Source organism: Saccopteryx leptura, chromosome 5 (genome assembly GCF_036850995.1).
Source record: "Saccopteryx leptura isolate mSacLep1 chromosome 5, mSacLep1_pri_phased_curated, whole genome shotgun sequence".
NCBI classification, from domain to species: Eukaryota; Metazoa; Chordata; class Mammalia; order Chiroptera; family Emballonuridae; genus Saccopteryx; species Saccopteryx leptura.
In genome coordinates this window covers 51,404,359-51,429,718 of record NC_089507.1, presented here as the reverse complement: position 1 = coordinate 51,429,718, position 25,360 = coordinate 51,404,359, and the positions used below count along the sequence as shown (strand labels likewise).

At 37.6% G+C, this 25,360-nt stretch overlaps 1 pseudogene; it reads left to right on the top strand.

Moving 5' to 3' along the window:
• LOC136405544 (UDP-glucuronosyltransferase 2B31-like) overlaps positions 1-24,231 on the top strand; it is a 44,425-nt pseudogene extending 20,194 nt beyond the window's left edge.
• Positions 24,232-25,360: the final 1,129 nt, after the last annotated feature.

Genomic DNA, 25,360 nt, shown 5'->3' with positions numbered 1-25,360 from the left:
AGTATTTATAAGTTAAATGTAAGTACATATATATTTTTCATTACCTTGTAGCTTCCCTTCTAACTAAGGGACTTATAGTAGTACATGTATTAACTCTTAAGACAACTTGTTCTGGCTTTCCTTTGACCTTAGTTCCTCTCTCTCTCTAAAGTCTAATTAAAAGGAGGTCCTTATTGAGTTTCTCCAAGCATTAGCTATGCGTGGACCAGTCAACTTCTGGTTTGTGGCTGAAGCAGGGCATACTGTCCTTCTCAGGGTCAGCTTACAAGGGTTGGCGGGGTCAGACTCTGCTGTCCACAAAGGTGTCTCTGCTGGGACTGCAAGCTTCAGCCAGCTGCAGTGGAACCAGGCAGGTATGCCTTCTATCTTGGCAATAGTGGGAGTGGTCAGGATCATGGTGTGTGGACCCGTCCATGTGGGAGTCAGTCCTTGGGTGGTGTACTTCTTTACCTAGACTGAGTCTACAGGCTGGAAGGGATGTATTAGGTCTTCTGGCAGTGCTGGAATCACCTCTCGGACAGTCTTTTGGACAGCCTGCTGAGTAATCTGTAGACCCTGTAAGACTCAGGAGTCCCTAAACTTTTTACACAGGGAGCCAGTTCACTGTCCCTCAGACCATTGGAGGGCCACTACATATAGTATTCTAGTACACTGACTACTAATGAAAGAGGTGCCCCTTCCAGAAGTGCAGCAGGGGCCAGATAAATGGCCTCAGGGGGCTGCAGTTTGGGGACACCTGCTGAAGGAATTAAGGAAGGAGTGGTTATTTAATTTAGTTGTTTTATTTCCTCTCTGAGTTTTGGTAGGAAGGGAGGGAGTGAATTATCTCAAAAGGAGTGAATTCTTCCCTGTAGGGGGTATACCTCACCCTAAGGAGGGCTAAGGGGAGTAAGGTGGGCTACTTTCAACCAGTTTAAAACAAGTTTAAAGTTTCCTTTAAGATCTAATTTATGTTTTCTACCTGTCAATTACTTTAGTAAAATCTATTTTTAAACAATCACATGGAAAAGTTCTCTCTCTGTTTCTCTTTATAATTTCTTTACTTTGCTTAATATTTATTTGAGTACAGACTAAACACTTAGAAATTATGCTTTCTCTATTAGATTCTAAGTCTGACTTTTCTAATTGGTTGTAAAAAAACCTTTGGCAACCTGGGTTCTAGAAAAGTTACTAAAATTTCCTAAAACCCCACTGGTTTTAGGGCTACCTTATTGGTAATATCATCAGCTGCTTGCTTAATTTTTCTTGAGAGTTTCCATGGAGTCTTCCTCTCTAGGTGGCCTGGACAGTGGATGATGACCACTACTTCAAGAGAGCAGTCTACTGCATTCTCCAGGGTCAGAGTTTGAGCCTCACCTTTGCTGGTTCTTAAGCCTTGTCCTGATGGCACCTCTTCAACTGTGCCTGTCTTAGGTTGTTCCTGCCTTTAGGAATCTTACTCGTCTTTGACTAACCAGCCATCTTAGGGGCCAGAGTTATTTATGGCCATGAGAATGAGGGAGGAGCAACATCCCTTCTAAAATGCTTAGTTTTAGCAGCCGATTTTCTACCAAATGAAAAACTTATAATATATTTCTTTTCTAATTCCTAGAGCTGAATGCTATGTAAAGGCTAGGTTGACTGCCTTAATATCTTCTGGCTCCTCTAAGTCTAGGGGTGCATAGACTCTGTAAGCTTTCTATAGTCTAAGAAAGCTGTGGGGGTCTTCTGAGGATCCTGAATAACTTCTGACATGTTAGAAAAACTTATGGGTGTTTTTCTGAGTATCTTCTCTGATCTAGGCTAACAGAAACTGGTGGAAAGTGTCTAAAAATTTCTTTACTTGCTTGGGTGGTGGGGTCCCACTTAGGCTAGGGAATTAGAAACATTTTCTTAAGGTGGTCTCAGTTGTTGTAAGTGGGGCAGCCTATGTACAGTACAGATTTCTAAAAGTTCTGTTCAAGCTTGAGGCTCCTCTGAGAAAAGGGGGTTCTGAGCTTTCTAATTCTGTAGGTCAAAAAAGAATTTAAAGTATTTCATATTTTCTCCTTCCTTGACTATCAGCTATAATTGAACTATTGTTCTTATGCTACCTTAAATCAGCACCCTGACCTTTAACTTGTTTGGAACTATGAGGGCTCTAATCTATGATATTTCCATAGGAAATATTAAGTAAAACCCGAGCAGTTTCACCTCTATACTTTTCCTAATGTACTTATTTACTTAGCTGATTAACAATTGCAGTTTGATAGGGTGGTAAATCAGGTGGCGGTTCAGGATTATGTCTCTAGAGTTCTTTTTTCTACCTATTATGTTAAGAATTTTTCTATTAAGCCAATCAATAGTAATTTTTGTCACTCTGGGTTTTGTGACCTAACATTGAGCAATTAACAATTACTGAATTATTACATATCCCCTAATATTTAAACTAAAATTTTAATATTACAGGCTATGAAATAGCAAATGAAAAGACAAATTAATAAAACACTGTTGAAATAACATATACATTTCTAACATAGAAAATGTTTTTTTTTTTACAACAGATCTTGGTACAAAAAGGAAGTCTTTGTATTTGACAGACTATACAATTCTATATGCTTTATTATTAGTACAAATTTAGTATGATTCACAATAAGAGATTATAAACTACTATCCCTAATGAACTACTGATTTTCAGAGAAAAATAAGAAATGGTCCAAATGTAGTTACTATTTTGTAGCTTCCCAGCTGGCAAAGATATGCTAACCCTCTTTTTGACCTATAGAGCTTTACAACATTAAATCATTATAAGGGTCGGGGTAGTAAACTAAAAAAACACAATTTTATAAACTTATTTTCTTAACAGTGGGGTATTCTAGTTTACTTAAGGTCCTCAATTTCCTCAAGGACATAGTAACCCTATAATTCCCCGAGGACCCTTTTCTTATAATTCTTGACTATTATGGCTAAAGCAGTGGGTTTAGAAGGGGCGGTATTCCCTAAATCTTCTCCTGGGGTCTGGCTGCAGGTAGGAGGCGAGGATTCCTCGGAGCCAAAGCAGAGGAGGGCAGGGGGCTGTAGCAAGGTGATGATAGCCTCTAGCTTACTGTGCTGTTATCTTTTGCCTGACTAAACAGTGGCTCAGCCCTTGAGCTAAGAAAAAGGTTTCTTTCAGGGGTCTCCAAACTTTTTACACAGGGGGCCAGTTCACTGTCCCTCAGACCATTGGAGGGCTGCCAAATACAGTGGTCCTCTCACTGACCACCAATGAAAGAGGTGCCCCTTCCAGAAGTGCAGTGGGGGCTGGATAAATGGCCTCAGGGGGCCTCATTGCAGCCCGTGGGCCGTAGTTTGGGGATGCCTGCAAGAGAATCAGTCAGGGTGCCTGGGATCCCCAGTGCCAAAGGGGGTGGGGCAGGTGCCCGAAACTGTGAGAGGAGCCTGCGGTTTCTTCTGCAGCCGGCTGCAGCCTGGCTGCCTTTTCTTTCTGCTGCCGCACTGGGCTGCATACTGACTGTGCCACCTGCCTGTGGGTGGGTGCTAATGATAGTACGCTAGACTCTCTAAGTTTTCTATGGGTCTAACAATCCTTGGTTTGGCCAGTCTGCTCTTAAGTTGGCCATTTTAATTTACAGAGAGTTCTCAATGTATCTTCTTAATATTAATTCTTACCTTTTATTTTCTAAATGGGTAAAATTGCTTTGGGTCAGTTGGTGAATATCTGAGACTAGTTTCTACTCTATACTTCCTCCAGCACTCTCTTAGGTCTTTAGTTAGTTCTTATAATTTGTGGGCTTGTTTACACATTTCCCTTAATATAGTTCTTAAAAAATTTCTTTACATAACCTGGTCTTCTCGTGGCTATGTCAATCTACACATCTATATATGGCATCTGGTCAGGGTGCGGGACCCAATAGACATTTGCCCTGATAGCAAAGAGTGTGGGTAAATCGAAAGTGCCCTTCGAGGGCCACCTACACCAAAGGTTGGCCATTCTAGTTCACAAAGAGTCCGCAATGTGGTGGAATCAACAGGAGTCCCATAGTCTTGTGCCCTGCTAGAGAAATCAGAAAAGTTATCAAGCAAGCACTGAAGAGGTGTTAGGGCAGCAGATTGCCCCTGACCCATGGCCCTTGACTCTCGAAGGAATCCTGTGAGGAAGCAACAGGGCGAAGCAGACAATCAAACCAAATATGCACATGAAACAAACAAAACTTCTATACCAAAACCAAAGGGAGAAGGCAGCGTCTTGCGTTCCCCGACTGGGTGGGGAGAAATCAGGTGGCGTCCTGCCTGCTCCACTACACCCTTTTCTAACCAGAGCTCTGTTTCCAAATATTCAAAGAGGAAGCTTCCTTACCAAACAGTCTTGAGACTCCAAATGTTTTGAATAAGCCAAATTCAGTTTCCAAACGGCAACTGCCGGAGGCTGGCCAGCTACCAACGTTTGCTGCAGCCCACTCCGTGAGGAGGGGTCTTACACGGCCTATCTTGCTGGGGCCTCCATGTGTTATATCCCAGGAGACAGACCACAGCAATCCTAAAGTTAATTTTATAAGTTTTATTGCAAACCTGCGCAGGGACTGCAGGTAACCCACGCAAGGGAACACTGCAGCCCCGAGCTTCTGAAATGGCTCCTTTTTATAGGGTGGCTATCTAGGCTGAGCAAGCAAGCAGCGTCTATAAGGGCGGGAGGGGTGCAGTTAGCTGACCTCATTCTTGGCTACGTCTTTAGGGTAGGGGCTTCCTTGATCTGGGTACATAGAGTTCAGTGGAAAATATTGCTACTTTTCTAACAGTTGTTTATCTTTTTCCTCCAGCCATGTACTAGATGTACTCAGTTTTCATGGCTGGTGGCCTGTATCACTTGTCCTAAGATGTCACAATAATGTGCCTATGGAATTTTCTTTTCTACATTTCAATAAAATTATCAATCCTAGCTGGAGTGATTATAATGGATTTATGTAACAATTATTACTTGGAAGTAGTAATTAATAATTAGTAAACTAAAGTGAGCTATACATACTCATTAAGCAGAAATTATGTATAATGGATAATGAATTGTTAAATATAAGAATGAGTTAAATCTCACAAATTATTAATTGTGATAATATTGTAAATCAAAACATAATACTCTAATAAAATTACATATGAAACTAGTGAATATAAATAAGTCACTTCCTCATCTTTCAAAAAAAAATACATAGGTGACCATTAAAACTGAAAGATGAGAGCTAGTATAATAAATAGTGAAAACAAAATAAATGTGTTCATTATTAGTAAATGGCAGGTTTTCATAATACAATTATATGACTCTGGTACCTAAAACTTTTATATACTTGAATTGGTCATTGATAATCTGATTGTGTAACCACTAAGTGTAAAACATCATGATTGCATTCTTGCCTGACTAAATATAAAAATAAGTACATGTAATACCAGCACGTACTTTTTTTACATTAATGTTTTATCAGTCCTCATTCTCTAATATGTCTTGTCCTCATTTGGCTATCTGTACTATGTAAGGTGTTTAAGCAGATATCTCTTAATCTAAATAGATTTCTGACAGGCTATAACTCGTAGTTTGATTCATCAAATACATTACTTTTTTACCTTAGCAGGTGATATGGAGATATGATGTCAAAAAACGAGATACCTTAAGGCCAAATACTCGGCTCTATAATTGGCTCCCCCAGAATGACCTTCTTAATAAGACTGTGGAAAACACTAAAGTCAGACTCAATTCGTCAAAAATGATAAACAGTTCACTAGAAAAAAAAAATTTATTAAACATTTTTTATTGAAAACCTCAAAAATAAAAATTAATGTATTTATATCTATTTCTTTCCTAAGAGAAAAGTTAAGATATAACAGGTGGCATCTTATTTTGCACAGTCACATTCCTTGTGGCCATATACAAAATATTTTTATTTCATGTGTAATGACCTCTCACGAAAATATCTCAACACTTTCTCAATTATCACTTTCTCTCCTAATTCTCTCTTTATATCAAATCTTTAACCCACTGTATGTATGTGCACATGCCCCTGAAAAATGTCAGCTCCATTATGATTACCAGTGACTTTCCATTTCCCATTAAAAAAAAATCAAAATTTCTTTTTAAAGTAATAACATACAATACTTTCTGATGTATAACTTTTCCTTCATCTGGGTCCTAGGCCAAGACCCTCACATTGCCTGCTGCCTTTTACTGTACATAAAAGACTCAGTATTTTCACTATTTTATAAAAAAAGTATATTTTAACATACTCTACCATATTTTTTTGTAATCAATTTCTTCCTTAATGCAGAATATTCTTTTTCATTTGTCCACTGGCAATTTGTACTTTTTTCAAGTTGATGGTAACACACCAATCTTCCATGTAAGGCTTCACTGTCTCTCTAGCTGATTTAAGTGCCTCATCCTTTGAGTTCAAAATACATTTTAATACAATCTAAAATGTATATATTCTGTTAATAAATACATTCTTTCTGTCAGTGACTTTATCATCAACCCTCCTTTCATTCTAACACTTATAATTAATAATTTGCCAAAATTGACCCAATCTTAGGTCATCCCAAAAACCAAAGCCTTTGTCACTCATGGGGGGAACCAATGGCATCCATGAGGCGATCTACCATGGGATCCCTATGGTGGGCATTTCCTTGTTTGTGGATCAACCTGATAACATTGCTCACATGAAGACCAAGGGATCAGCTATCAGGTTGGACTTCAACACTATTTCAAGTAAAAAATTGCTCAATGCATTGAAGACAGTCATTAATGACCCTTGTAAGTATCACATATTTCCTTCTTTCTTTCTTTTTTATGAGACAGGAGGGGAGATAGTGAGACAGATTTCCACATATGTACCTACTGAAATTCACCTGGCAACCCCTGTTTGGGGCAGATGCTGAAATCAACCAAGCTATCCTCAGTGTGTAAAGTGACCTTTGCCCAACTGATCTATTCTCCTTGCCAGGGGACCCTACAGCCAGTTGATCAACTTGGTAATGCAGTTCCTGGTTTTTTCTGATTTACTTATTTCACTTTGTATAATGTTATCAAGATCCCACCATTTTGCTGTAAATGATCCGATGTCACAATTTCTTACGGATGAGTAGTATTCCATAGTGTATATGTGCCACATCTTCTGTATCCAATCATCTATTGACGGGCTTTTTGGTTGTTTCCATGACCTGGCCACTGTGAACAATGCTGCAATAAACATGGGGCTGCATGTGTCTTTACATATCAATGTTTCTGAGTTTTGGGGGTATATACCCAGTAGAGGGATTGCTGGGTCATAAGGTAGTTCTATTTTCAGTTTTTTGAGGAACCACCATACTTTCTTCCATAATGGTTGTACTACTTTACATTCCTACCAACAGTGTATGAGGGTTCCTTTTTCTCCACAGCCTCTCCAAAATTTGCTATTACCTGTCTTGTTAATAATAGCTAATCTAACAGGTGTGAGGTGGTATCTCATTGCAGTTTTGATTTGCATTTCTCTAATAACTAAAGAAGATGAGCATCTTTTCATATATCTGTTGGCCATTTGTATTTCTTCCTGGGAGAAGTGTCTGTTCATGTCCTCTTCTCATTTTTTATTGGATTGTTTGTTTGTTTGTTGTTGAGTTTTATGAGTTCTTTGTATATTTTGGATATTAGGCCCTTATCTGAGCAGTTGTTTGAAAATATCATTTCCTATTTAGTTGGCTGTCTGTTTATTTTGTTATCAGTTTCTCTTGCTGAGCAAAAACTTCTTAGTCTGATGTAGTCCCATTCATTAATTTTTGCCTTCACTTCTCTTGCCTTTGGAGTCAAATTCATAAAATGCTCTTTAAAACCCAGGTCCATGAGATTAGTACCTATGTCTTCTTCTATGTACTTTATTGTTTCAGGTCTTATGTTTAGATCTTTGATCCATTTTGAGTTAATTTTAGTACAGGGGGACAAAGTGTAGTCCAGTTTCATTCTTTTGCATGTGGCTTTCCAGTTTTCCCTGCACCATTTATTGAACAGGCTTTCTTTTCTCCATTGTGTGTTGTTGGCCCCTTTATCAAAAATCATTTGACTATATATATGTGGTTTTATTTCTGGGTTTTCTATTCTGTTCCATTGGTCTGAGTGTCTATTTTTCTGCCAATACCATGCTGTTTTGATTGTTGTGGCCTTATAATATAGTTTGACGTCAGGTATTGTTATGCCCCCAGCTTCATTCTTTTTCTTTAGGATTGCTTTGGCTATTTGGGGTTTTTTATAGTTCCATATAAATCTGATGATTTTTTTGCTCCATTTCTTTAAAAAGTGTCATTGGAATTTTGATGGGAACTGCATTAAATTTGTATCTTGCTTTGGGTAATATGCCATCTTGATTATATTTATTCTTCCTAAACAAGAACAAGGAATATTCTTCCATCTCATTATATCTTTTTCGATTTCCCTTAACAATGGTTTATAGTTTTCATTATATAAGTCCTTTACATTCTTTGCTATGTTTATTCCTAAGTATTTTATTTTTTTTGTTGCAATCGTGAAGGCGGTTATTCTTTTGAGTTCGTTCTCAAAAGTTTCATTGTTGGCATATAGAAAGGCTATTGACTTCTGTATGTTAATTTTTTATCCTGCGACCTTACTGTATTGGCTTATTGTTTCTAGTAGTCTTTTTGTGGATTCTTTGGGGTTTTCGATGTATAGGATCATATCATCTGCAAAAAGTGATACCTTTACTTCTTCTTTTCCGATATGGATGCCTTATATTTCTTTGTCTTGTCTGATTACTCTGGCTAGAACGTCTAGTATCACTTTAAATAAGAGTGGAGAGAGTGAACAATCCTGTCTTGTTCCTGATTTAAGGGGGAAAGCCTTCAGTTTTGTGCCATTTAATATGATGTTAGCTGATGGTTTATCATATATGGCCTTTATCATGTTGAGATATTTTCCTTCTATACCCATTTTGTCGAGAGTCTTAAACATAAAATTGTGTTGTATTTTATCGAAAGCCTTTTTTGTGTCTATTGATAAGATCATGTGGTTTTTGTTCTTTGTTTTGTTGATGTAGTGTACTATGTTAACCGTTTTACGTACGTTGAACCATCCTTGAGACTCTGGGATGAATCTCACTTGATCATGATGTATTATTTTTTTAATATGTTGTTGTATTCGATTTGCTAGTATTTTGTTTAGTATTGTAGCATCTGTATTCATTAGATATATTGGTCTGTAGTTTTCTTTTCTTGTGCCATTCTTGCCTGGTTTTGGTATGAGGGTTATGTTTGCCTCATAAAATGTGCTTGGAAGTATTGCTTCTTCTTCAATTTTTTGGAAGACTTTGAGTAGAATAGGAACCAAGTCTTCTTTGAATATTTGATAAAATTCGCTGGTATAGCCGTCTGGCCCTGGACTTTTATTTTTGGGGAGGTTTTTAATGGTTTTTTCTATTTCTTCTCTACTAATAGGTCTGTTTAGGCTTTCTGCTTCTTCTTGCCACAGTCTAGGAAGGTTGTATTGTTCTAGGGATTTACCCTTTACTTCTAGGTTGTTGAATTTAGTGGCATAAAGTTTTTCATAGTATTCTACAATAATTCCTTGTATATCTATGGTGTATGTCGTGATTTCTCTTCTTTCATTTCGGATTTTGTTTATATGAGTTCTTTCTCTTTTTTCCTTGGTAAGTCTTGCCAAGGGTTTGTCAATTTTGTTGATCTTTTCAAAGAACCAGCTTCTTGTTCTATTAATTTTTTCTATAGTTTTTCTGTTCTCTATTTCATTTATTTCTGCTCTGATTTTTATTATCTCCTTTCTTTGGCTGGTTTTGGGTTGTCTTTGTTCTTCTTTTTCTAGTTCCTTAAGGTGTGAAGTTAAGTGGTTCACTTGGGCTCTCTCTTGTTTGTTCATATAGTCCTGAAGTGATATAAACTTTCCTCTTATCACTGCTTTTGCTGCATCCCAGAGATTCTGATATGTTGTATTGTCATTTTCATTTGTCTGTATATATCTTTTGATCTCTGCACTTATTTCTTCTTTGACCCATTCATTTTTTTAAAAGTATGTTGTTTAGTTTCCACATTTTTGTGGGATTTTTTTCCTCTTTCCTGCAGTTGAATTCTAGTTTCAAGGCTTTATGATCAGAAAATATGCTAGGTACAACTTCGATTGTTCTGAATTTGCTGATGTTGTTTTTGCGGCCCAACATAAGGTCAATTCTTGAGAATGATCCATGTACACTGGAGAAAAATGTATACTCAGTCACTTTGGGATGAAATGTCCTGTAGATGTCTGTCATATCCAGGTGCTCTAGTGTTTTGTTTAAGGCCACTATATCTTTGTTGATTCTCTGTTTGGATGACCGATCTAGAGCTGTCAGCGGTGTATTGAGGTCTCCAAGTATGATTGTATTTTTGTCAGTTTTTGTTTTAAGGCCAATAAGTAGCTGTCTTATATATTTTGGTGCTCCTTGGTTTGGTGCATATATATTAAGAATTGTTATGTCTTCTTGATTCACTGTCCCCTCAGCCATTATGAAATGGCCATTTTTGTCTCTGAGTACTTTTGCTGTCTTGTAGCCAGCATTATCAGATATGAGTATTGCTATGCCTGCTTTTTTTTTTGGATGTTACTTGCTTGGAGTATTGTTTTCCAGCCTTTCACTTTGAATTTGTTTTTATCCTTGTTACTTAGATGAGTTTCTTGTAGGCAGCAAACAGTTGGATTTTCTTTTTTAATCTATTCTGCTACTCTGTGCCTTTTTATTGGTGAGTTTAATCCGTTTACATTTAGTGTAATTATGGACACTTGTGAGTTCCCTATTGCCATTTTATAGATTCCTTTCTGTTAGTTTTGTGTCTTGTTTGATCCGTCTCTTTCGTTTTTCAATCTTTTGTTTTTATTTGGTTGTATTCCATACATCTTTCCTCTGTTGCTATCTTTTTTAAATCATGTGCATCTGTAGTGTTTTCTTCAATGGTGGTTACCTTTAAGTAATGAAAAGGGTTCCTACCCTGTTCATTGTAGTGCACTATTTTGAGAGTACTTTTGCACTCCATCGTCCTTTGCTACTGTTAATCTCCATCCTCTCCCCCCCTTTCTTTTTGTTGTTGTCACAGTTTAAATTTGGTTTTATTGTGTTCTTCTTGGAGCTTTTACATGTGGCTTTGCTTTTTTTTGTTTGTTTGTTCTTTGTATCTGATTGGAGAACCCCCTTAGTAATTCCTGGAGTGGGGGTTTTCTGATGATAAATTCCCTCATCTTTTCTGTATCTGTGAATGTTTTTATTTCTCCTTCATATTTGAAGGATAGCTTTGATGGGTATAGTATTTGTGGCTGAAAGTTTCTCTCTTTCAGGACTTTAAATATTGGGGTCCACTCTCTTCTAGCTTGTAGAGTTTCTGTTGAGAAATCGAATGATAATCTAATGGGCCTTCCTTTATATGTTGTATTCTTCTTTTCCCTGGCTGCCTTGAGAATTTTTTCTTTGCCGTTGGTTTGTGCCAATTTCATTATGATGTGCCTTGGAGTAGGTTTGTCGGGGTTAAGAAAACTCGAAGTTCTGTTATCTTCTTGAATTTGAGGCTTTCGTTCTTTCCACAGGCTTGGGAAGTTCTCATCTATTATTTGTTTGAGTATGTTCTCCATTCCATTTTCTCTCTCTTCTCCCTTTGATATACCTATTATTCTTATGTTATTCTTTTTGATGGAGTCAGATAATTCCTGTAGGGCTATCTCATTTTTTTTTTAATTTTTGAGTCTCTTTCTTCTTCTCTCTGTTGTGCCTCAAGTTGATTGTCTTCTATTTCACTAATCCTACCTTCTATCTGGCCTGTTCTATTAGCTAAGCTTGTTAACTCGTTTGTCAGCTCGTGAATTGTGTTTTTCATCTCTGTTTGATTTGTTTTTATAGTTTCAATTTCCTTGGATATATATTCTTTGTGTTCATTGAGTTGTTTTCTGAGCTCCCTAAATTAACTTTCTGTGTTTTCTTGTATATCTCTGAGTATTTTTAGGATTTCTATTTTAAATTCTCTGTCATTTAACTCCAAGGTTTCCAATATATTAAATTTTATATTAAATTGACTCTCATTCCCTCCCCGTGCGCGGCTTTTTCAGGGTGCTGGGTGGCTTGGAGATTCCACTTTTGGCTCACACAAAGGCCCCTGACTCCGCCCCTCTGTGGGGTAACACGGGCGCCCACTCCTGAGGTGCTCAGAGGAATCTCTCGCTCACTATCTGCACACGCAGAACAGGATATCAGGCTGGCAGTCTCAGACTCTGAGTGAAACCCACCCGCAAGGAAAAGTTCCAGTGTTGAAACTGGCTCTCACTCCTTCCCCATGCGCGGCTTTTTCTGGGCGCTGGGGCGGCCCAAGATTCCCTTTTGGCCCACACAAAGGCCCCTGACTCTGCCTCTCTGTGGGATAACACCAGAGCCCACTCCCTGGGCTTTTGAAGGAATCTCTCGCCCACTATCTGCGCACCGACCAGGTGATCGGAAAAAATGGCTGCCCCACTTGTATTCTTTGTCTGGGTTTGGCGTGAGTGTTAGCTTGTATTGCCTGAGTTGCCTCAGGCACAGCTTTTCCTGGGCTTGGATCTCCATGCCACAGCCTGGTTCGGCCATTTGTTCCTTGGCCTGGGTCTAATCACTCACTTTGCCCGCCTTAGTTTCTATACTCTCAGTTCCCAGTGAAAGCAGCCCTATTTAAGTTAGTGAGGAAGGTGGAGCATTTCTTACTCCCTATTTCCTTTGGGGTTTGATTATATATCTAGCCAATTTTTCACTTGACCATACCTTCGGGTATATTGCAAAACATTTGGAGGCTCCAAGGATTAGTTTTTCTATTTTTGGTTGAAGATCTTTTTTAGTTTTGGGGGAGATTTATCAGTATTGCTTCCTACCATGCCATTACTCTGATGTCATTTATACCTTAGGTGTTTCTAAACTTGACTTTTTGCCTGATTTAACTGAAGTTTCAACTTCTCCCAGTAATATAATCTTAGTCAACCAGGCTGGTATTGATACCAATGAGGTAATCTGTTACTTGGGCCTATCCATCTTCCCCAGAGAGAAGATGCAATCTGCATAATGAAGCCCATTTCATTCCTTTCCTAAAAAAAGATGCCCTATTCTAAAAATAATTTTTTCTTTTCTTTTGCTAATAGCTCCTCTGCCACATCCTTCTTTCAATAAAAACCTTCCATTTGGTAAAATTCCTCTGAGGTCCCTTTTAGTTGCTAATGCCCAATTCATGAATTGCTTTATACAGGCAATTTAATCTGCTAATTTGCTGGGTTTAATTTTGCATTTTGACAAAGAACAGGCCCTGGCAACCTCCTCTACTATGATTTTGTCCTAAGCACACTTTACTGTAGGAACATTTGACCTTCTTTCTCTTTGTTCAGTGAATCTGCCAAGGGTGTTTTCACCTCAGCACTTTTGTACTCTGTCTTTTCTGTCCCTCCTGTGAACCAGTCCTCCCCCATTTCCCCGAGGCACTCATGTCTGCCTTTAAAGTCTGAGGGAGGTCTTGTGTCCATGTAATGGCTCAGAAAAGTTTTTCCTGCCATACTTACAGTGCTTTGAGGCATTTCTTCCATGTTGTTGTTTTTTTTTTAACTATTTGATTCATGTATATCTAAATTCATGTGCATTGGTTTAATATGACTTTAAATCTACTTTTGTGTGAATTAAGTGAAGTGCTTCAGTCCACTTGTTTATGGCAAAGATGAAAACATATGTTGTTTGATGTAAAAATGAATTAAGTCCTACTAGGATGTCATTCTCCATATGGTGTTTGTTTATAAGCAGATCCCCTACTCACCCCAACACCCAGCCTGAGGCCTTTCTGGTACAAAATATGGAGGAGCAACTATGGCAAGGAAACATTTAGACTAAAATAATGGGAGTCTGTGAGGACTATTTGAGAGTTTTGGTTTGGATGGGGTGACTCTATAGTAACCTAAAAAATGACCAGGAGACACTTGGGGCATTATTTCCTGTCTTAGTCACACATATCTCTTAGAAAGTGGTGATAAACCTCAGCGAAGCCCTGAGGAAGAGATCAGCCAGCCTCCAATACTGGAGCTTTTGGTCCCTAGCAATGTGCTATAGCAACTGGGGACTTTTATTCTTGTGCTGGCAGCTGGAAATCAGCTCCTGCTTGGACACTGTTTCTTTATTGAATTTGGACTTTATTCCTTCATATCTAATTTTCTGGAACAATAGTGTGATTATCCAGTCATTTGTTTGATATGTTATTTTTTTATTTGGCATATTAAGAGATATTATTCTGCATGATGTTGGCTTGTGAAATTAGTATAATTTCCACATGTACCTGAGCTGTATAAATGTGAGCAAAGACAGAATTCAGTCTTTGACTATAACTTACAGCCTCCTCAAAACAAACAATACATTTTATAGAGCATATTTCGGTATAAATGATAAGAAAATTACACCTACTATAAGTCAGCAGCTCAGAATTTCATAATTACCTAGTAAATTGTTGTGAACTCAATATAACAGTGTACCTATAAACTAGATACTGATACAGAATACCACAAGCTACTAGAAGCTTCCCATTTTCTTTGATCATTTGGTCAGTAATCTCTGCCACATACTGATATTATTATTACTGTTAACATCATAGAATAGTTTTTTTCATTTATATATGAGAGTCATACAGTAACACTTATTTGCTTTTGTCTTTTCTGTAGCAGTTGTTGGTTAATTACATTGCTGTATATTATCCAACGTATGATGGTACTACTGATAATCACTTCACAATGTTTAATAATATTTGGATTAATATTTTAAAGCTATTACCATTAAAGCTAATGTAAATATTTTCATATATGTCTTTAATTTTTTAAAAAAATTAATTTGTGTGCTGACATGGTTTTGAGTGTTGTACTCAATATAACATAATGTACACACCACATAATGAACCCCATGTCCTTCACTGCTATGTTCATTGCAGCATTGCAATTTCAATGATCTGGAATCATCTCAACTATCTATTAGTAGATTAGTGGGTAAAAAAAATACCCTGCACTATATTTACACAATGAACTACTACTTGGCCATAAAAAATAAAGCAGTCTTACCTTTTGTGACAACATAAATGGACCTGGAGATTATTATGCTAAATTAAATAAACCAGGCAGAGAAAGACAAATATATTATCTCACTTATATATGGAATCTAATGAATATAGTAAACTGAGCAACAAAGTAGAAACAGAAGCAGGAGCAGAGGGAACAGATTGACAGGTGTTAGAGAAAAGGGGGAAAGGGAATAGGGGATTAGCCAAAACCATATATAACTAACAAATATTTGTATATATCCTTAGATTTACATGTTTTTACATCTGTTGTATACATTCCTGTATGAGAAGTTGCTGAGAAGAAGATACATGTATGATTATGACTTTAACATTGACTCTGGATTATTTACTAATGTGTTACTTAATTTCTAAAATACATGGGTTTTTTTGTAGTTTAGGGTGTATTTTGTTCTGATTTAATTCTAGTTGAGTTGGACCTATTCTCTTTATGATTTGGAAAATTTCAAATACTGAGTCATGGTTCTGACAACATGTAGGTTAAGTTCCCTTATTATCCTTATACATGTAAAAATATGTTTTCCACTGTTGAGTGTATGTAAAATAGGTTAGATTTTATAATTGTATTTCAAAACTTTTACCTCTTTATTTATTTTTCTCATCTTTTTCATATTATAGAAAAAGATCTTCAGATGAAGTCAGAGTAATGGCTCGATATGAAGCGATACCGATAAATCTCCACCCAAACTCAACAAGATCTTCTACCAGAAGCAGAAAAACCTATCCTTGGAGACTTCAGATGTTTCACAATACACCCAAATGTATGGTCGAGTGAAAAATTGGCTAAAAATATGATCAAACCCTGAAGGAAATAGGAAGTAAGTAATGCTCCGCCTTCCTCAAGAACGTAAATAGGGCTGCTTTCACTGGGAACGGAGAATATAGAAACTAAGGCAGGCAAAGGCGGTGAATAGACCCAGGCTGAGGAACAAATGGCCGAACCAGGCTGTGGCATGGAGATCCAAGCCCAGGAAAAGCTGTGCCTGTGGCAACTCAGGCAATACAAGCTAACACTCACACCAAACCCAGACAAAGAATACAAGTGGGGCAGCCATTTTTTCCGATCACCTGGTCGGTGCGCAGATAGTGGGCGAGAGATTCCTTCAAAAGCCCAGGGAGTGGGCTCTGGTGTTATCCCACAGAGAGGCAGAGTCAGGGGCCTTTGTGTGGGCCAAAAGGGAATCTTGGGCCGCCCCAGCGCCCAGAAAAAGCCGCGCATGGGGAAGGAGTGAGAGCCAGTTTCAACACTGGAACTTTTCCTTGCGGGTGGGTTTCACTCAGAGTCTGAGACTGCCAGCCTGATATCCTGTTCTGCGTGTGCAGATAGTGAGCGAGAGATTCCTCTGAGCACCTCAGGAGTGGGCGCCCGTGTTACCCCACAGAGGGGCGGAGTCAGGGGCCTTTGTGTGAGCCAAAAGTGGAATCTCCAAGCCACCCAGCACCCTGAAAAAGCCGCGCACGGGGAGGGAATGAGAGTCAATTTAATATAAAATTTAATATATTGGAAACCTTGGAGTTAAATGACAGAGAATTTAAAATAGAAATCCTAAAAATACTCAGAGATATACAAGAAAACACAGAAAGTTAATTTAGGGAGCTCAGAAAACAACTCAATGAACACAAAGAATATATATCCAAGGAAATTGAAACTATAAAAACAAATCAAACAGAGATGAAAAACACAATTCACGAGCTGACAAACGAGTTAACAAGCTTAGCTAATAGAACAGGCCAGATAGAAGGTAGGATTAGTGAAATAGAAGACAATCAACTTGAGGCACAACAGAGAGAAGAAGAAAGAGACTCAAAAATTAAAAAAAAAATGAGATAGCCCTACAGGAATTATCTGACTCCATCAAAAAGAATAACATAAGAATAATAGGTATATCAAAGGGAGAAGAGAGAGAAAATGGAATGGAGAACATACTCAAACAAATAATAGATGAGAACTTCCCAAGCCTGTGGAAAGAACGAAAGCCTCAAATTCAAGAAGATAACAGAACTTCGAGTTTTCTTAACCCCGACAAACCTACTCCAAGGCACATCATAATGAAATTGGCACAATCCAACGGCAAAGAAAAAATTCTCAAGGCAGCCAGGGAAAAGAAGAATACAACATATAAAGGAAGGCCCATTAGATTATCATTCGATTTCTCAACAGAAACTCTACAAGCTAGAAGAGAGTGGACCCCAATATTTAAAGTCCTGAAAGAGAGGAACTTTCAGCCACAAATACTATACCCATCAAAGCTATCCTTCAAATATGAAGGAGAAATAAAAACATTCACAGATACAGAAAAGATGAGGGAATTTATCATCAGAAAACCCCCACTCCAGGAATTACTAAGGGGGTTCTCCAATCAGATACAAAGAACAAACAAACAAAAAAAAGCAAAGCCACATGTAAAAGCTCCAAGAAGAACACAATAAAACCAAATTTAAACTGTGACAACAACAAAAAGAAAGGGGGGGAGAGGATGGAGATTAACAGTAGCAAAGGACGATGGAGTGCAAAAGTACTCTCAAAATAGTGCACTACAATGAACAGGGTAGGAACCCTTTTCATTACTTAAAGGTAACCACCATTGAAGAAAACACTACAGATGCACATGATTTAAAAAAGATAGCAACAGAGGAAAGATGTATGGAATACAACCAAATAAAAACAAAAGATTGAAAAACGAAAGAGACGGATCAAACAAGACACAAAACTAACAGAAAGGAATCTATAAAATGGCAATAGGGAACTCACAAGTGTCCATAATTACACTAAATGTAAACGGATTAAACTCACCAATAAAAAGGCACAGAGTAGCAGAATAGATTAAAAAAGAAAATCCAACTGTTTGCTGCCTACAAGAAACTCATCTAAGTAACAAGGATAAAAACAAATTCAAAGTGAAAGGCTGGAAAACAATACTCCAAGCAAGTAACATCCAAAAAAAAAAGCAGGCATAGCAATACTCATATCTGATAATGCTGGCTACAAGACAGCAAAAGTACTCAGAGACAAAAATGGCCATTTCATAATGGCTGAGGGGACAGTGAATCAAGAAGACATAACAATTCTTAATATATATGCACCAAACCAAGGAGCACCAAAATATATAAGACAGCTACTTATTGGCCTTAAAACAAAAACTGACAAAAATACAATCATACTTGGAGACCTCAATACACCGCTGACAGCTCTAGATCGGTCATCCAAACAGAGAATCAACAAAGATATAGTGGCCTTAAACAAAACACTAGAGCACCTGGATATGATAGACATCTACAGGACATTTCATCCCAAAGTGACTGAGTATACATTTTTCTCCAGTGTACATGGATCATTCTCAAGAATTGACCTTATGTTGGGCCGCAAAAACAACATCAGCAAATTCAGAACAATCGAAGTTGTACCTAGCATATTTTCTGATCATAAAGCCTTGAAACTAGAATTCAACTGCAGGAAAGAGGAAAAAAATCCCACAAAAATGTGGAAACTAAACAACATACTTTTAAAAAAATGAATGGGTCAAAGAAGAAATAAGTGCAGAGATCAAAAGATATATACAGACAAATGAAAATGACAATACAACATATCAGAATCTCTGGGATGCAGCAAAAGCAGTGATAAGAGGAAAGTTTATATCACTTCAGGACTATATGAACAAACAAGAGAGAGCCCAAGTGAACCACTTAACTTCACACCTTAAGGAACTAGAAAAAGAAGAACAAAGACAACCCAAAACCAGCCAAAGAAAGGAGATAATAAAAATCAGAGCAGAAATAAATGAAATAGAGAACAGAAAAACTATAGAAAAAATTAATAGAACAAGAAGCTGGTTCTTTGAAAAGATCAACAAAATTGACAAACCCTTGGCAAGACTTACCAAGGAAAAAAGAGAAAGAACTCATATAAACAAAATCCGAAATGAAAGAAGAGAAATCACGACATACACCATAGATATACAAGGAATTATTGTAGAATACTATGAAAAACTTTATGCCACTAAATTCAACAACCTAGAAGTAAAGGGTAAATCCCTAGAACAATACAACCTTCCTAGACTGTGGCAAGAAGAAGCAGAAAGCCTAAACAGACCTATTAGTAGAGAAGAAATAGAAAAAACCATTAAAAACCTCCCCAAAAATAAAAGTCCAGGGCCAGACGGCTATACCAGCGAATTTTATCAAATATTCAAAGAAGACTTGGTTCCTATTCTACTCAAAGTCTTCCAAAAAATTGAAGAAGAAGCAATACTTCCAAGCACATTTTATGAGGCAAACATAACCCTCATACCAAAACCAGGCAAGGATGGCACAAGAAAAGAAAACTACAGACCAATATATCTAATGAATACAGATGCTACAATACTAAACAAAATACTAGCAAATCGAATACAACAACATATTAAAAAAATAATACATCATGATCAAGTGAGATTCATCCCAGAGTCTCAAGGATGGTTCAACGTACGTAAAACGGTTAACGTAGTACACTACATCAACAAAACAAAGAACAAAAACCACATGATCTTATCAATAGACACAAAAAAGGCTTTCGATAAAATACAACACAATTTTATGTTTAAGACTCTCGACAAAATGGGTATAGAAGGAAAATATCTCAACATGATAAAGGCCATATATGATAAACCATCAGCTAACATCATATTAAATGGCACAAAACTGAAGGCTTTCCCCCTTAAATCAGGAACAAGACAGGATTGTTCACTCTCTCCACTCTTATTTAAAGTGATACTAGACGTTCTAGCCAGAGTAATCAGACAAGACAAAGAAATATAAGGCATCCATATCGGAAAAGAAGAAGTAAAGGTATCACTTTTTGCAGATGATATGATCCTATACATCGAAAACCCCAAAGAATCCACAAAAAGACTACTAGAAACAATAAGCCAATACAGTAAGGTCGCAGGATACAAAATTAACATACAGAAGTCAATAGCCTTTCTATATGCCAACAATGAAACTTTTGAGAACGAACTCAAAAGAATAACCGCCTTCACGATTGCAACAAAAAAAAATAAAATACTTAGGAATAAACATAGCAAAGAATGTAAAGGACTTATATAATGAAAACTATAAACCATTGTTAAGGGAAATCGAAAAAGATATAATGAGATGGAAGAATATTCTTTGTTCTTGTTTAGGAAGAATAAATATAATCAAGATGGCCATATTACCCAAAGCAAGATACAAATTTAATGCAGTTCCCATCAAAATTCCAATGACACTTTTTAAAGAAATGGAGCAAAAAAATCATCAGATTTATATGGAACTATAAAAAACCCCAAATAGCCAAAGCAATCCTAAAGAAAAAGAATGAAGCTGGGGGCATAACAATACCTGACGTCAAACTATATTATAAGGCCACAACAATCAAAACAGCATGGTATTGGCAGAAAAATAGACACTCAGACCAATGGAACAGAATAGAAAACCCAGAAATAAAACCACATATATATAGTCAAATGATTTTTGATAAAGGGGCCAACAACACACAATGGAGAAAAGAAAGCCTGTTCAATAAATGGTGCAGGGAAAACTGGAAAGCCACATGCAAAAGAATGAAACTGGACTACACTTTGTCCCCCTGTACTAAAATTAACTCAAAATGGATCAAAGATCTAAACATAAGACCTGAAACAATAAAGTACATAGAAGAAGACATAGGTACTAATCTCATGGACCTGGGTTTTAAAGAGCATTTTATGAATTTGACTCCAAAGGCAAGAGAAGTGAAGGCAAAAATTAATGAATGGGACTACATCAGACTAAGAAGTTTTTGCTCAGCAAGAGAAACTGATAACAAAATAAACAGACAGCCAACTAAATAGGAAATGATATTTTCAAACAACTGCTCAGATAAGGGCCTAATATCCAAAATATACAAAGAACTCATAAAACTCAACAACAAACAAACAAACAATCCAATAAAAAATGAGAAGAGGACATGAACAGACACTTCTCCCAGGAAGAAATACAAATGGCCAACAGATATATGAAAAGATGCTCATCTTCTTTAGTTATTAGAGAAATGCAAATCAAAACTGCAATGAGATACCACCTCACACCTGTTAGTTAGCTATTATTAACAAGACAGGTAATAGCAAATTTTGGAGAGGCTGTGGAGAAAAAGGAACCCTCATACACTGTTGGTAGGAATGTAAAGTAGTACAACCATTATGGAAGAAAGTATGGTGGTTCCTCAAAAAACTGAAAATAGAACTACCTTATGACCCAGCAATCCCTCTACTGGGTATATACCCCCAAAACTCAGAAACATTGATACGTAAAGACACATGCAGCCTTATGTTCATTGCAGCATTGTTCACAGTGGCTAGGACATGGAAACAACCAAAAAGCCCGTCAATAGATGACTGTATAAAGAAGATGTGGCACATATACACTATGGAATACTATTCAGCCATAAGAAATTATGACATCGGATCATTTATAGCAAAATGTTAGGATATTGATAACATTATATGAAGTGAAATAAGTAAATCAGAAAAAAACAGGAAGTGCATTATTCCACATGTAGGTGGGACATAAAAGTGAGACTAAGAGACATTGATAAGAATGTGATGGTTACGGGGTGGTGGGGAGAGGACAGAGGGAGAGGGAAAGGTGGAGGGGGAGGGGCACAAAGAAAACTAGATAGAAGGTGACAGAGGACAATCTGACTTTGGGTGATGGGTATGCAACATAATTGAACCACAAGATAACCTGGACATGTTATCTTTGAATATATGTATCCTGATTTATTGATGTTGCCCCATTAAAAAAATAAAATTATTAAAAAGAAAAAAAGCCCTGGCCAGTTGGCTCAGCGGTAGAGCGTCGGCCTGGCATGTGGGGGACCCGGGTTCGATTCCCGGCCAGGGCACATAGGAGAAGCACCCATTTGCTTCTCCACCCCCCCTTCCTTCCTCTCTGTCTCTCTCTTCCCCTCCCACAGCGAGGCTCCATTGGAGCAAAGATGGCCCGGGCGCTGGGGATGGCTCCTTGGCCTCTGCCCAGGCGCTAGAGTGACTCTGGTCGCGGCAGAACGACGCCCCAGAGGGGCAGAGCATCGCCCCCTGGTGGGCAGAGCGTTGCCCCTGGTAGGCGTGCTGGGTGGATCCCGGTCGGGAGCATGCAGGAGTCTGTCTGACTGTCTCTCCCCGTTTCCAGCTTCAGAAAAATACAAAAAAAAAAAAAAAAAAAAAAAAAAGAAACACCTAAGGTATTGCAACGAAAACTAATGATTGATGCTCATCTCTCTCCGTTCCTGTCTGTCTTTCACTATCTATCCCTATCTCTGACTCTCTGTCTCTGTAAAAAAGAAAGAAAAAAATAATGAATAAATAAATAAATAAATAAATTAAGAAATCTAGATTTGCCATCATAGCTGTTTAACAAGAGTAATGCCGTTTAGGGCCTATGGTTTTCTCTTTAACACCAGGTAGGGTGTTATAGTTCAAAAATGATTCAGAATTGATTCTAAAAGGGTTGAGATGCCAGATGGCCATTATGAGCAAGAGAGTGTCATAATATTTTGTTTTTCAAAACACTATTACGCTGGGTGGAAAATAGACAATAGATTCATGAAGAGAAGAAGAAAAGCACAGGAACTTGTGAGAAAGCATTTCTTCTGCTATGTTACAGTTTCTTAAAAATTTTAAAAACTTTGACCTAAAACTGCATTTCACCATATGATTTATGTAGAAGAAAGAAAGTCTAAATTTATCAAAAAGTTATTGTTTTTAATTGTATTTACTGATGTTTAGAGAAAGGAGAAAGAGAGAGAGAGAAAGAGGAGGGGTTACAGCAGAAAGTATTAACTCTCAGCAGGTGCTTCCCCCCCCCCCCCCCGTGTGCCTCAATAGGGCAATCCCGGGAAACTGAACCAGCAACCTCAGTAATCAAGGTGGACACTATTATCCACTGCGCCTCTGCAGATCAGGCTGAAAAGGTTGTATAATCTTTATTTGAACCAATAACTGAGGACAGGCCCAAATCAAAATCAACGGATGAGAAAATGTCCTGGAGAGTTTCAGTGTGGCAGGTCTATTTATGCATTTAGAATAAAAAAAAGAAGCATAAGAAATGTTCCATGAAAACCATTAGTGCTAAATTAAGGAGGAAGAGAAAAGCAAAGTGGAACTGGGAGTTGAGGAGGATTGGAATCTCTAGAGTGGATAAAAAGTAGAATGGAGAGATACATGCAGGTACTTTCTTTACATCATTAGGTACAGAATAGCTAATATTTAATATTTATAATAAATACAGCTGGCATGTGGGCAAGAAAGAAGGTTTGTAATCACTGTCCTCTGGTATCTGTGGCTATACCTCCAAAATTACTCTCACATTTCAGAGGTATGTTAACTTAGATGCATAAGAACAATGTACAGGACATTAGGGGTACAGATGAACTTGTACTAAGGAAGCTATTAGCCTAAGATGAGATTTCTACCTGGACTGCCCAGTTATCATATTATGATCAGATTGCCCTGTGTGGTCACTTTGGTTCAATGAGCTCTAGTCTTATTAATGGCACAATGACACTGTCAGGTCTGCTGTGTAGCCCCTATCTTATTCACACTCACAGCCCTTAAAATGGCTCCTATTATTTCCTCAGCTACAAGGCTGTAGCTTCCCCACCTTATCTTGCATCTTCACTTTGTAAAATATTTGTCATCAGAAAATTCCAATTTAAAAACAACCATCTAGAAATACCCAAATAAAAATACAATTCTGCAATTCTATGGCATTCATTTGAAATATATGTATGACAATTCAAAAACCTTTCTTGGAAATGATTCACTTTAGCAAAATGACTTTCTTTTATTATGGGTATCTTTGTGTCTCTTTTAGATATAAAGAGAATGCTATGAAATTGTCAAGAATTCAGCGTTTCCAGCCAATGAAACCTCTAGATTGAGCCGTCTTCTGGATCGAGTTTGTCATGCGCCACAAAGGAGCCAAACACCTGCGGCCAGCCTCCCTAGACCTCACCTGGGTCCAGTACCACTCTCTGGATGTGATTGGGTCCTGCTGGCCTGAGTGGCAACAGTTGTATTTGTCATTACAAGATATTGCCTGTTTTATTGTCAGGATTTTGTTAAAACAGGAAAGCAGAAAAAAATAGAGTTGTTCTGAGGCCTCAAGCTGATATGCCTCATAGATGGGACCCTTCCAATTATTTCAGCAAAATGAAGTGTGATACAAAGGGCCCAGCCTCCTTCACAAAATGACTTTTCACAATTTTGCTTCTCAGATCAAATTTTTTTTCAAAGGATTAACTATCAGTCTAAGAGTTAAAAAATATTCATGTCAAAAAGGTAAAAAAAAAAAAACTGGAGAAAAATAAAATAATATAACTATATGGGTAAATATTAAATTTTATTATTCAAGTTTTGGCATCAACTAAAGAACATTAGTTTATTCAAAATATCAGTAGTACAGGACAAATGCTCAGAATAATGTCATAGTTTGTGGCATATATTGCAAAAAAATTATTCAATAGTTAGAATTGCGAAAATTCATTCATCCTCCCATTTCATTATCGAACAGCAGTAATGCTCCTTGATTTCTCAGTTCATTCAGCCTCTGCATCACTTGTTACCTAAAGACACGGCGATCCATTTGCCTTCATGCAGCTTAAATCATTTCCCTTTAAAGTGTTATGTGCATTTAGAAATACAACAGCTACCTTCTTCGCATTATAAAACTGAGCCACTTATGAAAGGCTCGGTTTCAGTAGCTCATTCTCTTTATCACATGACCCCTTATGAAAATCACCTACTGGCTTTCATCTCATTTCAGCCTTGATGATGGTTATATGGTTCCATTAATAGGATTCATAATTGTTAGGTAAAAATGGAGGTCATTCACCCCCATTCTATAGCGAGGAACCAATTTGATTGCTGACTGATGGCTGAACCCTGCAGGAGAAAATCAGTTTATCAATCACTGAGACAGGCCAATGAACACAGTTACTGAGGCTTGCTGTACCAGGAGCTGAAACCAAGAGATTTGACAGAAAACCCTCGAGCCTTTAAACCAGGGGTCTCAAACTCAACTCAGCATGTGGGCCGCAGAGCAAGATCACAGCCGTTAGGCGGGCCACACTAGGTCTACAAAAGGCAACTGTTACGCAACACTTTTCTCACTGCAGTTGAAAACAAAAAAAATCAGTACAACAAGCACAATCGTACATGCAGTTTACTCAGTGTCACAAAACGACCAGAAACTGTAGTTCGCATCACAACTGCTGTTAACTAAGCTA